This window comes from Panthera leo, chromosome A1, assembly GCF_018350215.1.
Source record: "Panthera leo isolate Ple1 chromosome A1, P.leo_Ple1_pat1.1, whole genome shotgun sequence".
Taxonomy (NCBI): domain Eukaryota; kingdom Metazoa; phylum Chordata; class Mammalia; order Carnivora; family Felidae; genus Panthera; species Panthera leo.
The window spans coordinates 112,628,751-112,642,767 of record NC_056679.1 but is presented as its reverse complement, the minus strand read 5'-3'; the positions used below and the strand labels follow the sequence as shown (position 1 = coordinate 112,642,767).

Genomic DNA, 14,017 nt, shown 5'->3' with positions numbered 1-14,017 from the left:
ACTGAAGCGACAACAGGGCATGAATGATCTTAAGAAGTTACCTACAGAGGTAGACTTTTGTGGGGCATTTGGCTTTCTTAAAAAGAATATAGCTATTTCAAGGAATCCAACAGCTTCCTTTCTACAAAATCAATTGCTAAAGCAAAAACATTAATATTCCTTTGATGATGATGATGATAATAATAAAAAACCACTAACATTTATCGAACACTATGTTAACACTGTTAAGGACGTTACTCTGAGAGACAAAAAAATCATTAAAATCTCGCAATAGCCATATCAGGTAAATTCCACTATTCTCATTTTACAGATGAGAGAACAAGTAAAGAGAAATTAAAAGTAACTTGCTTATTTATATAGATTAGAAATAGAGCCAAGAATTGAAACTTGGCAGGCTGGCTCCAGAACTCACGCTCCTCAACACTGTACACACGGTACCCTAAAAAGAAAAGTCTCCCACCAAAGAATATTCTTTCCTTAAAGACCTTCTCTACTGTTCTCCCTATCTCTGACTTCTCTAAAATACTCAAAGTGTTGTTATCACAACATTATATAGTTTCAGAGACCAAGGATAATCTTGTTCAATATGCTCACTTTCAAAGTGATTCTTTATACCACTTAACATACTTCATTAACCTCTTTATCTACTTCAACCCATTCTTCTCTCAATTGAACAAAATGAGTCAATATGTATGAAAGACTAGTGTTTATTACTATTATAATAAAATTATAAAAATAAAATTTATATTTTATTAAAATTTAATTAAAAATTTATATTCATTATGGTAGCCTTACTCCAAAGCCTTTTTATTTCATTAGGACATTTTTGCCACACTAATCACTAGAACACATAATTTTAACAGCCTAAATCTCACTCATTCACTTCATTAATATTTAACATTTAGGTTTCTAAATAAAATTGTTTTACTGGGATCAAAATTGCTGTACTGTACCCGTATGATAAATTTTCTCCTGTAAACTATTCTGTAAAAATCTATCAGATTCGAGACAATACCTTGATCCACACAAATAAAACTATCACAGTGCTTTGGATACAGCAATAGATTTATTTTACTATCTCAAGTCCTTGGTTATGAAAAGAATTTCTCACTACATACACAAAAAACAAAATAAGATATTATACTTTTTTCTAGTATGCATATATTAGCATCTGTAATATGAACCCCAAATAAACATTCAATCCTTTGAAAATCAGGGTATGACTAGGTTTTCTAGTAAACAAAATGTAGAATTTTGAATCTGTTCATGAAAAGTTGGTTCAATTTTTCACACCTCTTTTGCTTTTCACTAAGTAAAATGAATTCACAAACACGGAGAACACCAATTTCAGCTCAGTCAGCTGTGCATAACCATCCATAATACCTTCCTATAGTATCTCTAAACTTATCCTAGTAATAGAGGAAAGTCCCCAAAGCTATACTGAATAACTTCAGTCTTCAGAGATTACATATTGCTAGGCAATTAATCTGGTTCTCTGTGCTCCCGTTCTACAATGCCTTCAGAGTCTACTGAGGCACAAACAGACATAACCAGTGCTAATCTTAATCTCAGACTCACGGTCTTATTTACACAACACACATTCACTGAGAGCACCTAAAAAGGGCAAACCACTAAGCAAGAAACTAAAAGGCTAAAAAAGATAAATCAAGTCCAGACTAAAACTTTAAAGAATTACAAATTGATAAGCTATGAAAATATGCCCATACCTCTCTGCAATACACAATGGAGAATGGCAGATGCCCTAAGGGTGTAGAAGGTGCTACAATAAATTAAGGGGATGGCCCTTTGGGCACAGGGGAAGGGAGACAAGAACCACCAAGTAGCCTTATCAGAGGCATAAAAATAATTGTGAGTAAAGACACAAAATCTGAGTTTTCATCCACCAGGATGAGAAAATAATTCAGTTTGCTAGAACTGAGGTGGTAAAACTAAAGAACTGGCTAGAAATATACAATAAAATAAGGCTAATCTACACAATGGATAACGATATATGCATTGTAACACATAAAAACACCAGATCTAAAAAGTCTAATAAACTTGGGTTCAAATTCTGGATTTAACATTTACACCTAAACCTCTATTTTTTCCTATTTTGTATAATAAATATCAGTTCTGAGAATTAAATGAGATACCCACTTAACTCAGTGCCTGGCATGGCACATTCTCAGTAAAGGAGAACTGCAGTTACTACTGTTGCAATAATCATGAACATTTCTGAGATCAGGCTGAGGATTTTAAATATATAGCTGAGCTACTTTATTTCAATGAATATACGAAGCCATCTACTTAAGATGTACCATTATTTTATTAACCTTGAAGGAAGAACAGGTTGCAAATTAAACTATCACACAGTGCTTTCTTACCGCTTAAAATTTTTCTTCACAGTATCAGTCTCTGCCCTCAGACTGCAGGTCTGAAGAGTGTCCCCGTACTACCCCAGTATTGTCATTCAAGCCATGGACATCCCTCCTGCAAATTCTGATACTTGCCTGATCTTCCCAAAGGGTGTAAATGAAAGAAATGACAGCAACATAAACAGAAAGGCAGAGTTTATGCACCTGCAAGGACAACTGCAACACAAATGTCACCCAGCTAAAACCAATACTCAAATGCCATTGATTATAAGACATCTCCCAATTTCAGAGATGTTCATTCCTCATAGTGTCTCGTTGCTTACCTCTGTGCTCTCCTCTAAGTAAAAAGGAAAATGCATTTCACAGCCCAGATATATGAGACAGTGTTCTACACGAAAACCTGGCTTCTAAGCAGATTCTATTTGTGCCTCCCATCTTCATCCTGGGCCAGTGATCACATTAAAGCTACCCTAATGTACACCAGTGGGAATAATACATATTTGCTACTATTTTTTAAAGGTGAGATAATTAACTCCTAGGAAAACAAGGAGACTTCAAGGAACTGAAATCATGGAATTACTTTCTTTTGCAATAAACATTCATAAGAAGCTATTTCAAATTTGTAACATTTAATGTTTAACATCTTTTACATTTTAACCTTTATTTACAAATATTAAAGCCTTATTTCAATAGCATAATCAGGGAGAGAAGACAAATTCTGTTTTCTCTTTTTTGCTCTGAGGTTGTACTATACCAAACTTTTACAACTGTAAGTGTCAAAATGAGCCTTTTCCTTAGAAGTCAAGTCTTATGACAGTAATGCATAGTGGGCTAACCAAGTAAAACAAACCAAAAAATACAAATTAAACTGAACAGTACCCAAAATATTCCTTTCAGGGATTTTCTATTTCTAGCTTTAAAGCCAGAGAATGTCCCCAAATCTAAAATCCTGTTAGGAAATACCTGTGACAACCTGTGTAAGTTGAGCCAGTTAATTTCCATCAATATTGCAGTTTGAGTAAATGTAACTAAATCTGGTGATCAAACACTGTGAAACTTAGATCTATTTAGGGGGATCATAAATAAAACAGAAAGAAAGAGGAATTATTCCAACATAACTGGAAAACAGGAGAGAAAGAAGGTAAAAAGATATATTTGTGAATAAGAATGCTGAAGAAAAAATTAACTAGGCTGCAAATGGCTAGTGACAAAAAGTGGAAGGCTTCGCCAGTATACAAAACATCTTAGCTCTGCCTAGCTCTGGGTCCTTCCCCCACCACATACATTGCAGGGAAGTGGATAAAAGTCTTAAGGATGAGGCAAGGATAACAGCACATCATTTCTGCACATATTTTGGGAATGCTTATCACAAGCTCAAAAGAGGAAGATGACAATCTATAAATCACAATACAGTTGTTAATAAAGAACAAGAATAAGAAAAACCAAGTATTATTAAGCCAAATGAGGCAGGAAGAGGACAATTAGTTTGTGAAGCAAAAGGGAAAGGCCCCCGAATGAATGCCAAACAGGGAAAGAATGAATACAGGGCTACAGCCCGGCTGCTAGAAGGAACCCTATGTGCAGTGTAGAGTTCTAAGCAGAAAAACACATCCAAAGAGGAATTTCGAGAAGTCAAAAATGGCAACAGCACATGACTAAGTAAGAGACTTAATTCAGGAGGCAGAGAGTAGATGGAATATATGGTAGAAATCCAACTATGACAGGAAGACACTCCAGCACAGTGGTACACAGACCAGGACAGGGATGGCAGTAGAGACAAAAATGAAGTGATGTGATGGGCATTACAAATAAAACATCAACAGGATTTGGTAACTACCCAGAAGAGACCAAGGGCAAACAAGAAAGGTAACGGTTTAAAAGCTGAAAAATAAAGACATCACTTACCTAAAAAGGACAATTCTAGATCTAGCCAAGAGGAGGCTGTGGAGGGCCAGGAGGAAGTAAGCACAGATACACGTCCCGGCAATAGTGAAACTAAAGCTCAAGAGAAGAGGGATGTGTAGATTTGGAGGACCATAGCAACAGAAGGGAGAGCTGACTCTGAGAGGGCAGGTTTCATTTACTCAAAACCGGCTGAGTATCTAATAAGCCAAAAAGTCAGGCTGAAAAGACACTATCTGTAGTATCAAAGATCTTAAAAAGTAATGGAAAGAAGAGAAGGTATTGTGAACAGCTTCATATGCTGGTTCGTACACCACTTCATTTTCTTCTAGATTTACTTTCGTATGATAACCAAGAAAGATGAGCCATTAAAATAAAATTAAAAATATGTACAGCAAGCAGAGAAGGCCAGTAACTGAGCAGACAGGAATGTGTGCTACTTCTTATATCAGAACTTGGTGGGACTTGAGAAAATAACTATGACCTATTACCTACCACACCTTGGAAGTTTATAGTCTACCTCTGTTTATGAAGACCTGACTGGATGACTTTTTCATTACAGTGGGTTTTTTTTTTTATTTCTTGGAGAAATGACTCCTCCCCAGAGCTAAAAAACAAAAACAAAAACAAACAGGTAACAGTAAGATTGAGAAATCCTTGTGTGTTAAGTTCCCTGAAATTCTTCTGCGAACTTTCAATTAATAATGCAGAGTACCTTGGAAATACAAAGAAAAAGCAGTGGTACCTCAGAGATATACAGAGAACATTATACACATTATAAAATTAAGAAATATCATGCATTACAGAAGAATCTAGCATATTACAAAACACACACACACACATTAATTCTATTTCAGCTCAAGCATCCCTTCTTCAGGAAGCCTTCCCAGATGGTGGTGCACAGACGAAACACCCCTCTTAAACACTCTTACTGCATCACATAACTCTACTTTGTAGCACTTAACACACTATATTTTTACATTTATCTGTCCAACTCCGTAAGAGTACAAATTCTGCAGGAATGTATATTAGAGGAACCATACCTATTTTCACTCATCACTGTAAGCCCGGTGATACACATGCTCAAGAAATATTTGTTTAATAAATGAAAGAGAATGAGCACAAAAAGCTTTTGAAAGGGCCTTAGCTGAAGGGGTAGTGTACTTCTCACTTTCTGCTTCATACAATTCTTTACTTCTTAAAACAAACATACTTCCAATATAGTCAGGGGAAAAAACAAATTTGAAAACCAAAGTGCAGCTATACCTCAGCCATATTAAAATCCTTACTAAAGAGAGGACTTATATGTCAAGAGACATTCATATTTCAAAAAAATTATCTCCAACAGATCTATCTAGGACTATTCAAATTTGGAAGCTGAAATTTAAGAAAAATCAATGAGAAACTAGGGGCAAACACTTCCTGCTCTCAAAAAATATTAGTAAGAATTCGTCTTTCAAAGGAATTTATCTTCCTATACTGGAATGTCTTTTGTACCTCCGAGATTTTACAAAGGCCATTCTCTGCCCAAACCACTCTCCTCAAGCCCCAACCACTAATTTCCAAGCTCTCTTGGCATTCAGACTTCAGCTTCAGTGTCATCCCAGAGACCTTCCCTGATCACCTCATAATCCTATATAAAGTAGGTTTTCCCCAATCCCTCATCTAATACCATGTTCATTTCCTTCAGTGTATAAATCAATTTGTAAGTGTTTGCTGACTTACATGATTTTTATCTCTCTCACCAGAGAATAATCTTTAAGAAACAATACTAAGCATATTCAGAGCACCTTTGAAATTTATTCAATTCATTCAGAAGGATATTTTCTGAGGTAGCATTCCAGGAGCTGGGAATATACACATGAATAAAGTGACCCAAAACGCTTGTCCTCGGTAGATTACACTCCAGAGGAGGGAGACAGACGAAGGCAATAAATAAGCAATACTGTAGTCTGTTTGGGGAAAAGTGCTAGGGAGAAAAATAGAGCAGAGGAAGGTGAATGGTAAGTGTGGTGGGAGAGGTGTGATTTTAAATAGGGCAGCTGAGGTGGGCCTCACTTAAGCAGACACCAAAGGAATCAAAACATGAAGGAAACAGGAGCAAGACAGGCAGACATCTGGGGGAAATCATGGCAGGCAAATGCAATAGGCAATGCAAAGATCTCAAGGTGGGAGCACGTCCGGCACATTCTGAGAACTGCCAAGACCAAGGTAGCATGAGAATAAAGTGAACGAGGAAGGGAAAATAATGAATGGGGTTCAGTAGGTGAGAGACCCAGATTGGACATCCTGCATATAAGGGCAATGGCTTTTACTGTAACTCAAATGAGGACCCATTTGAGAGCTCTGAGTGGAGACAGAACATTTTCTGACAAACATTAAAGAACTAACTACTCTGGCTCATGTGTTGAGAATAAACAGCAAGGGTAAAAGTGGAAGACCAGTTCAGAGTTGCAGTAAGCTAGGTGAGAGATGATAATGGCCTAGATCAGAGTGATGGCAGTTCAGTGGGGAGTAGACAACTTCACATGCATTTTAGGGAATAGTAGGTTTCCTGATAGAAGAGATAAGGGGAATGTGAGAACACAGGCATCAACAATGATTCCAAGGTGTCAGCCCTGACAACTGGAAGAACAGGATTTGTCATCAACTGATTTGGGGGAAAACTCATAACAAAGCTAAAGGAAGATCAGGAGTTACATTTTACATACATTAAATGTATAAATAAAATGTTATTAAGCTTCACCAGGCTTCCATTTCAAATGAAATCATATTAATATGAAAACCCAAAGATCCTGTTCTTACCTCAAGATACCTAAGTAGGACCTCCTGACCAACTCCCAGAAGATATACACAAACCACCCTCCAAACTCATCCCTAGACACACACACACACACACACACACACGGTTCGTGCCCAGACTTGACAAAACAATTCACAGAAACAGCTCCTTCACTTTCTGCTCCAACACCTCTCCAACTGCTTCAATCCAAAGTAAAAGGCAAGTGACCAATCCAAAACTTTCATCCAACACTGTTAGCCAAAACAAAATCTCCTGAGCACATCAACCCATGCAAATAAATGCCCATACAGTTGGGTCACAACCCACCATGATCTCAGCCAAACCTGTACAAAAGAATTACAGATGGGGGTCCTAAGGAAACGCATTTCTCATAACCATCCCACAAAATTCAGATTCGTTAAGTTTGAGATTAGAACCCTACCTCCCACCATTTCAACAAGAGTCTTAGGTTTTACAGCAGGTCTGAGAAACAAGGTCCTTAGAAACATGTAAAGAAGTCACTTGCAAAGGTAACTGTTTTTGTGGCTGGTGGGGGTAAAGCTCTAAAAATATCTTACCCTTATGGCTCTAACATCAATAGTAGTCACCATGTATCAGCACCACCAGTGTCAAACCAATCCTAGATCCAGACATACAATTACTAAAACACATAAGCCACATCCCTGGCTGCAGGCAGAGAAGAGAAACAAACCAGGACCAAGTTTGCCCACAAGCTTGCTTGCTTTCTTTCTTTCTTTAAATTTTTTTTAATGTTTATTTATTTTTGAGAGAGAGAGAGAGACAGAGCATGAGCGGGGGAGGAGCAGAGAGAGAGGGAGACACAGAATCCGAAGCAGACTCCAGGCTCCGAGCTGTCAGCACAGAGACCGACGTGGGGCTCAAACTCACGGACCGTGAGATCATGACCCAAGCCGAAGTTGGATGCTTAAACGACTGAGCCACGCAGGCACCCCTCCCACAAGCTTTCTTGATTCAGAAATCCTACTATTCTTTATGGGAACATATATGAGGAAGAGGGGATACAACCACATGGGCACCAAAATAACTTTCCTAGAGAAACATTTAAATCACTACTTTTCCAAATCGTGGCTCTCAATTTCCAAAGATATCAAAAATTCTCACGGTGGATTTCAAAGCCAGTCAGGAGCTGAACTCACGTTCCCTGACACTTCTCACAGATTATCTTGCATAGTCTCTCTTTGTGCCCACACAAGTCTCTACGTTTTTATCTCCCACATCCAGACTTTTGTTTCCCAGTTTTTAATCACTCTTTAAACTTCACCTGCTCCTCTAAGTCCTCTAATTAAGCAGAGCCTGATCTAGATGTATACTCACCCCCACAGAGCCTGCAAGATTTCCTCTATTACTACCAGATGTGTTTGAGTATACTTGCACAGGCCTGTAGGCACAGGAATAGACACAGAGCTGGTCAATCATTATGGTGCTTTCCTTTAAATTATAAAATCGTCAAGGGATACCAAATCATTACATTACCAAATGTGTCTCTGGAGCACCAAGCACTAACCTGAGTACACAACGCTTTAGGAGGATGGTCTCCACATACCTCACGTGCACCCCAGAGTTCAAGTCACCTACTCAGAAGAAAAAGGAGCAAATATGGCTCTGGATACCTTTTCAGCTGTTGTCATCATTCATTTAATGTACACTCAGCTCCAAAGAGTGGAAATGGAAATGGTTAGTGAGTTAAGTAGGTACTCACTTAAGTGGGCAGATAGAGGTGAATAAGGGGGAAAAAAACAAAAGACTAGCTCTGAAATATTTCCACAGTACCCGCTTTTCCTGGGAACACAGAAACCAGAATAACTAGATCTCAAGTTATACAGCCCACCAGATAGGATGCAAGGCAGATCCTGACACATCATGAAAACAAAACTGAACAAAACAAAACTTGCCTTGAAAGCACCAGCCATATTCTGAGATCATAGTTAAATGGGCAAAGCGTAAGGCACTTCTCAGGACTCCAGGTGCTAAGCTCAGAGAAAAGTGGGATGGTGACACTAGCTTCTTTTCTTACTGTTACTTTCAGCAGTAACAAAGTAACACATACATACGGAAATCAAAAGGGGAAATCCAGTTCAAATCAGACAACAGATCAAACCATTGTCAGATTTTCAGAGTATACTCCTCTGTAAATTGGATGAACATTACAGAGACTAGTACACCAGAGAATTCAAAAGCAAAACCTGTTCACAAAATGTACTTTAACAACTAGCTTCCAAAAGTGAATTTCAATTTTAGTCTTGCCCATACAGAACTGTCTGATAAATAATTCTTTCTTCTAAAATACTGTCACAACCAAGTCAGGAATATCACAGTAAAAGCAGGAAGAAAAGTCACTGAAACCACCTCCCTCCTAAGATGGGGCCAAAAATGTCTCCAGCTAGCTGCCCAAGGCAAACACAAAAAAACAAACAAAAAAAATATTGAAGAGCTGGAAACTAGGTGACTATTTGTGAAAAACCTACTAACTCTGTAATTGTCCCATCTTTCAAACAATAAAAATGTTAGAATGTAAACGTGATGTACGAAAATGGGAAATTAACTGGTCCTGACAACAATCAATTCTTCAAAACGAACTGTGTATCTTAACCTTCCAACTAGTACACATACTTCTCGGATTCAGAGTTCTAGATAACGACAATAAACTAGATAATCTAACACTAAAAATTTCAATTACTGTTATTCTATTAGGTTTGGAAGTGGAAAAACAAGGTGTGAAAAGACATGGATAGGCTTCCTGGGGTCGTGCACCATCTTCTTTGGTGGGAAAGCACCCTATCTCCCTGCAGTCTTCCTGGGTCCTAGCCTTCCAGATAACTCTCCTCTCCAGAATAATCAGACTGGTGGAGTTACAAATCATCTCTCAGGCTGCAACTGTCCTTTATAAAAGGAAATCTTCAATGTCTTTGACCTTGAGTCAAGTGGCACACCCATCAGATATAAGACACTGGTAACATGTGAAGAAATAAACTATTGTGGCTTCTTCTTTGTGATTAGTATGGAACATACACACACAAAGAGGGAGACACGTGGGGCGCCTGGGTGGCTCAGTAGCTTAGGCATCCGACTTGGGCTCAGCTTATGATATGGTGCTTTGCAGGTTTGAGCCCCACGTCGGGCTCTGTGCTGACAGCTCAGAGCCTGGAGTCCACTTCGGATTCTGTGTCTCCCTCTCTCTCTGCCCCTCCCCAACTCACTCTCTTCTCTCTCTAAATAAACATTAAAAAAAAAAAAAAGAAAGAAAGAAAAATTTAAAAAAAGAGAAATGAACACAGACCCTCCAGAAGTAAAGAGAACAGGGAAAAATGATAAACCAAAGGAATAAAGGCGGCTATATCCTAAAGTACACTCAAGCAGACTCTGAAATTTATCCAAATGTGTGGCTCACTGCCTAAACCAACATATACATCTGGTAATAATAAACACTGATAAGTCATAAACAAAAAGGGCTTTCTTAATTCACACACTCTACAAACTACTGGTAAGATTAAAATTTACATAAAGCACTATCAAACAGTATGTAAAATGGATTTTTTAAGATAGCATTAGTATTTCAATTTACATTACTAATAAGTGAAAAACTGGTATTTTACTGTTTGGTCTTCAAAAACAGAGAATCCAGTATCTTTGATTTGACCAAGTTACAAATCTGTTTTCAGTAGACAGAGAAAACACACTGCCTCTGTTTAACGCAAAGGACAAAAAAGATCATCACTGCAAATCATAATGTTTGGGTTCATGATGAAAACAGGAAACAGACAGGCTGCCCAGGTATAATTATGGTTATAGTGTAATGTGTCTTCAGGTTCAGCCAAGAATTAAAACTCAGTGAAGAGTAAGCAGAATTTACTTGCCTCTACCTTGCTACAGAAGGCAACTTTTAATAATACTTCCAGCAACATGTTACATAACTAACAGTAAACAACATCTGATTCAAACCTCATTAGTAACAACATTCTGTCACTGTCTCCCACTGAAATTAATAGCTGACTTTGCCAGAGGGGAAAGAAATGCAGCAGGTATCAATCTACCCATTTCTGTGGCGCCTACTGAGGTGAACCAGACGAGTAGATAATACCAGCAAATCTGCACGTATTCTACAAAAATATTTTATTCTTTTTTCAGTCCACTGCTGACTTTCCTTTTTACCACACTGTATCATATGGATGCATTTAAAATCTAAGAGTAAAGTCAGTTGAGAATGTTCACCTAACATTTATTGCCGATTTCAGCTATTTCAAACCTGAAAGGAATGGAAGGATAAATAATGAATGAAATTTTGTAACAAAGGTACAGGGTAACAGTCATGCGATAAAAACACCCATGTCAAAAAGAAAGGCACACTGACCAAGGGTTCTGCAATAGAGAGGGAAAATAGATCTACAAACAAACAAAACAAAAATTAAAATTTAAAACTCTAAAACGTATTATGCACCACTTTTGTGAAGGTGAAATTTTGGTAAATTGTCTCTTATGATGTGTGCATTCTTGTCATCTTGGGGTTCCCCACAGAGGGAAAAAATAGTTACCAAAGAAGGAGTAAAAGAAAAAAAAGAAAGTTGTACAAATCTGTAAAATAATCCCTTACTTACTGACTCTGGAACACACTAATTTCACAACAGTATCCTGATCAATACCAAACTGTCACACTGTGTCTAAGAACTGTTTTGCCTACAAGGGCCACTTCCACATTGACACCTTGCAGAAATCTTAGAACTCCTTTCAATTAAAATTGAAAACTAACTTGCTCGGGGCAATTCGGGTCCTCTTAAGGAAATTCAAGCGCTCTATTTAAAAAGAACTTAAATAATTTTTAAAACAACAACCCAAGCATCCTTTACTCTCAACTTCTGTGAGGCCAAGCCACGACCTCCACCTACCCGGCCTCTGTTGCTAGATAAGAGCACTTTAGGCAGTGCTAGGCAACAGGCATGATGTGACAAACACAACCAGACTTCAAAACTTTTTCCACAGAAAGATAAGGTAAACAAGATATACTTAGCACCACACCCATTTAAACGCACAAGCAGCCAGGAATGTTCCCCCCTCCCCGCCCCCCCCCACCACCCCAACAACTCTAGACCTCCAGCTGGTCAGGAAACAATGTCTCTGCAATCAAGATAGCGATCTGGCCCAGGGTGTTCAGGCATTCCTCACCTCCAGGCTGGCCTACAGCTCCATTCTCCAATGCCATCAAAACCAGAATTGGAACATTTTGTTAGGAATCGGGCAAACGTCCAAATACCCGGACTATCCTCGCCCCAGTTCTTTTTTGCAACCAAAATCTGTTTTGGCTACTGAGCATGCTCCGACTTAAGACAGGCGCCACATGGGAGTTTTCAAAGCTTAGGCTCCAAACTCCACGTAATAACAGCAGCTGAAAGGGGAAGAGAGGAAAACGGGCGGGGGAGGGGGAGAGCCCGGAATATGAATTTGAGTACTGATATTAAAGTGAAAGACCGGGCAGAGGCTGAATGTGCAAACAGGCACGGCTTGGCGTTCTCCTTGCAGCAATGCAGAAGTTAACACGAAGGGGAAGGAATCTTTGCAATGGTGAAAACTGGCACGGCAACGGGCAGAAACCATGTCTAACTACCAGCTGAGTGCAGTAGCAGGTCACAAGTGCCCAGAGTGTAATTCCCACCGATAAGCGTGGATCCTTATCTTTGAAACACAAAGCGACGGCGGCACGGATTCATCAAGCCATTGGACAGCTTTGCAGTGTAGCAAGCAGACCGGACGGCTCGACCGAGCACGGCGATCCTACCAGGGGTGTGACTGAGGGTGGTGCTTAGATGAGGTAGAACAAACCGCTCCTCTGGACACAAGCAGCGCCGGGATTCCCCCCCCCTCCCGCCCCCACCGCTCCTCCTCCGCCTCGAGGGCGTCCCGAGCGCCTCCCTCCACAGTCCGGGCGGCTACGGCGGCGCAGGAACAAGGCCAGCCACAGGACGCCCCCGGCCGCTGTACGGCCTCCGCAGCGGGACGGGCCGCCCCATCCCCGGCCGCCCGAACCTCTGCAGGCCGGGAGTTGGCCTACCTCTCCCGCCCCGCAGGCCCGGGCGGTTTCCGTTCCGCCCGCGGCCCAGCGCCCCCACCTCGGCCGGAGTCCAGCCACTCGGGCCTGAGGGCGAGCTGCGTCGCGGAAGAAGCTGCAGCCCCCGGCCCGGCTCGCCCGCTCGCCCGCCCTGGGCCCCACATTCACTCACCCGCCGGCTGGACGCACTCCCCCGGCGCCGTCGCTGCGCTTTCCCTCAGTGCAACTTTATTAGCAGCTCGGCCGCGAGACACGCGCACGGCGCCCGCTCGCCCAGGACCCGGATGAGGGAGGGAAGGAGCCGGGGAGGACGCCGCTGGGGTCCGCGCATGCGCGTCAGGGGTCGAGTGACCGCTGCGGTGCCCGAGGGAAGGAAGCCTCCGCGCCTGGCTCCGCGCGGCCAAGTCCAGCTTCCGATCCGCCGGAGGCTCTCGCGGCATTGGCCATCCCCTGAGTGGGAGTCTGTCAGCTCCCACCACCACAACGGCCACTAGTAGTCTCCACTCACCAAAGCAGCCCAGAAGATAACAAAATAAAACTATTGCCCTCGATAGGGACAATTGCGGATTTTCTCAACTGCAAAAACTGTTAAAAAAAAAAAAAAAAGATCTTCCGACACAAGTTTGCTGCTTTCATTGATTTTTAAAGTAACTATATAAATCTAGGTGAAGAGAGTCCTCTTCACTTAGATCTTTCTAGGAAAACTAGCTTCAAAACAAACTTGAGAACAGTTTCTTACTCAAGGCAGCCCTGAAACACCTCCCATTTGGGAATCTTGGAGCCTCTACTTTCCCAACCCCTTTTGAGTGCCTGAACTTGGAGTTCCCCGAAGTAGGACCGTCCATGTTGGGAGATCAACCCCAGTAGTTCGGGATACAC

The 14,017-nt window shown here is 40.7% G+C and overlaps 1 protein-coding gene across 2 annotated transcripts in view; it reads right to left on the bottom strand.

Annotated features, from left to right (window-relative positions):
• SMAD5 (SMAD family member 5) overlaps positions 1-13,394 on the bottom strand; it is a 48,484-nt gene extending 35,090 nt beyond the window's left edge. Inside the window, exon 1 of one of the 2 annotated variants that reach the window (XM_042935781.1) lies at positions 13,311-13,394. The gene's annotated coding sequence lies outside the window, so the exon portion shown is untranslated. The remainder of the gene's footprint in view (positions 1-13,310) is intronic. The other variant, XM_042935791.1, reaches the window with a different exon arrangement.
• Between the last annotated feature and the right edge of the window lie 623 nt (positions 13,395-14,017).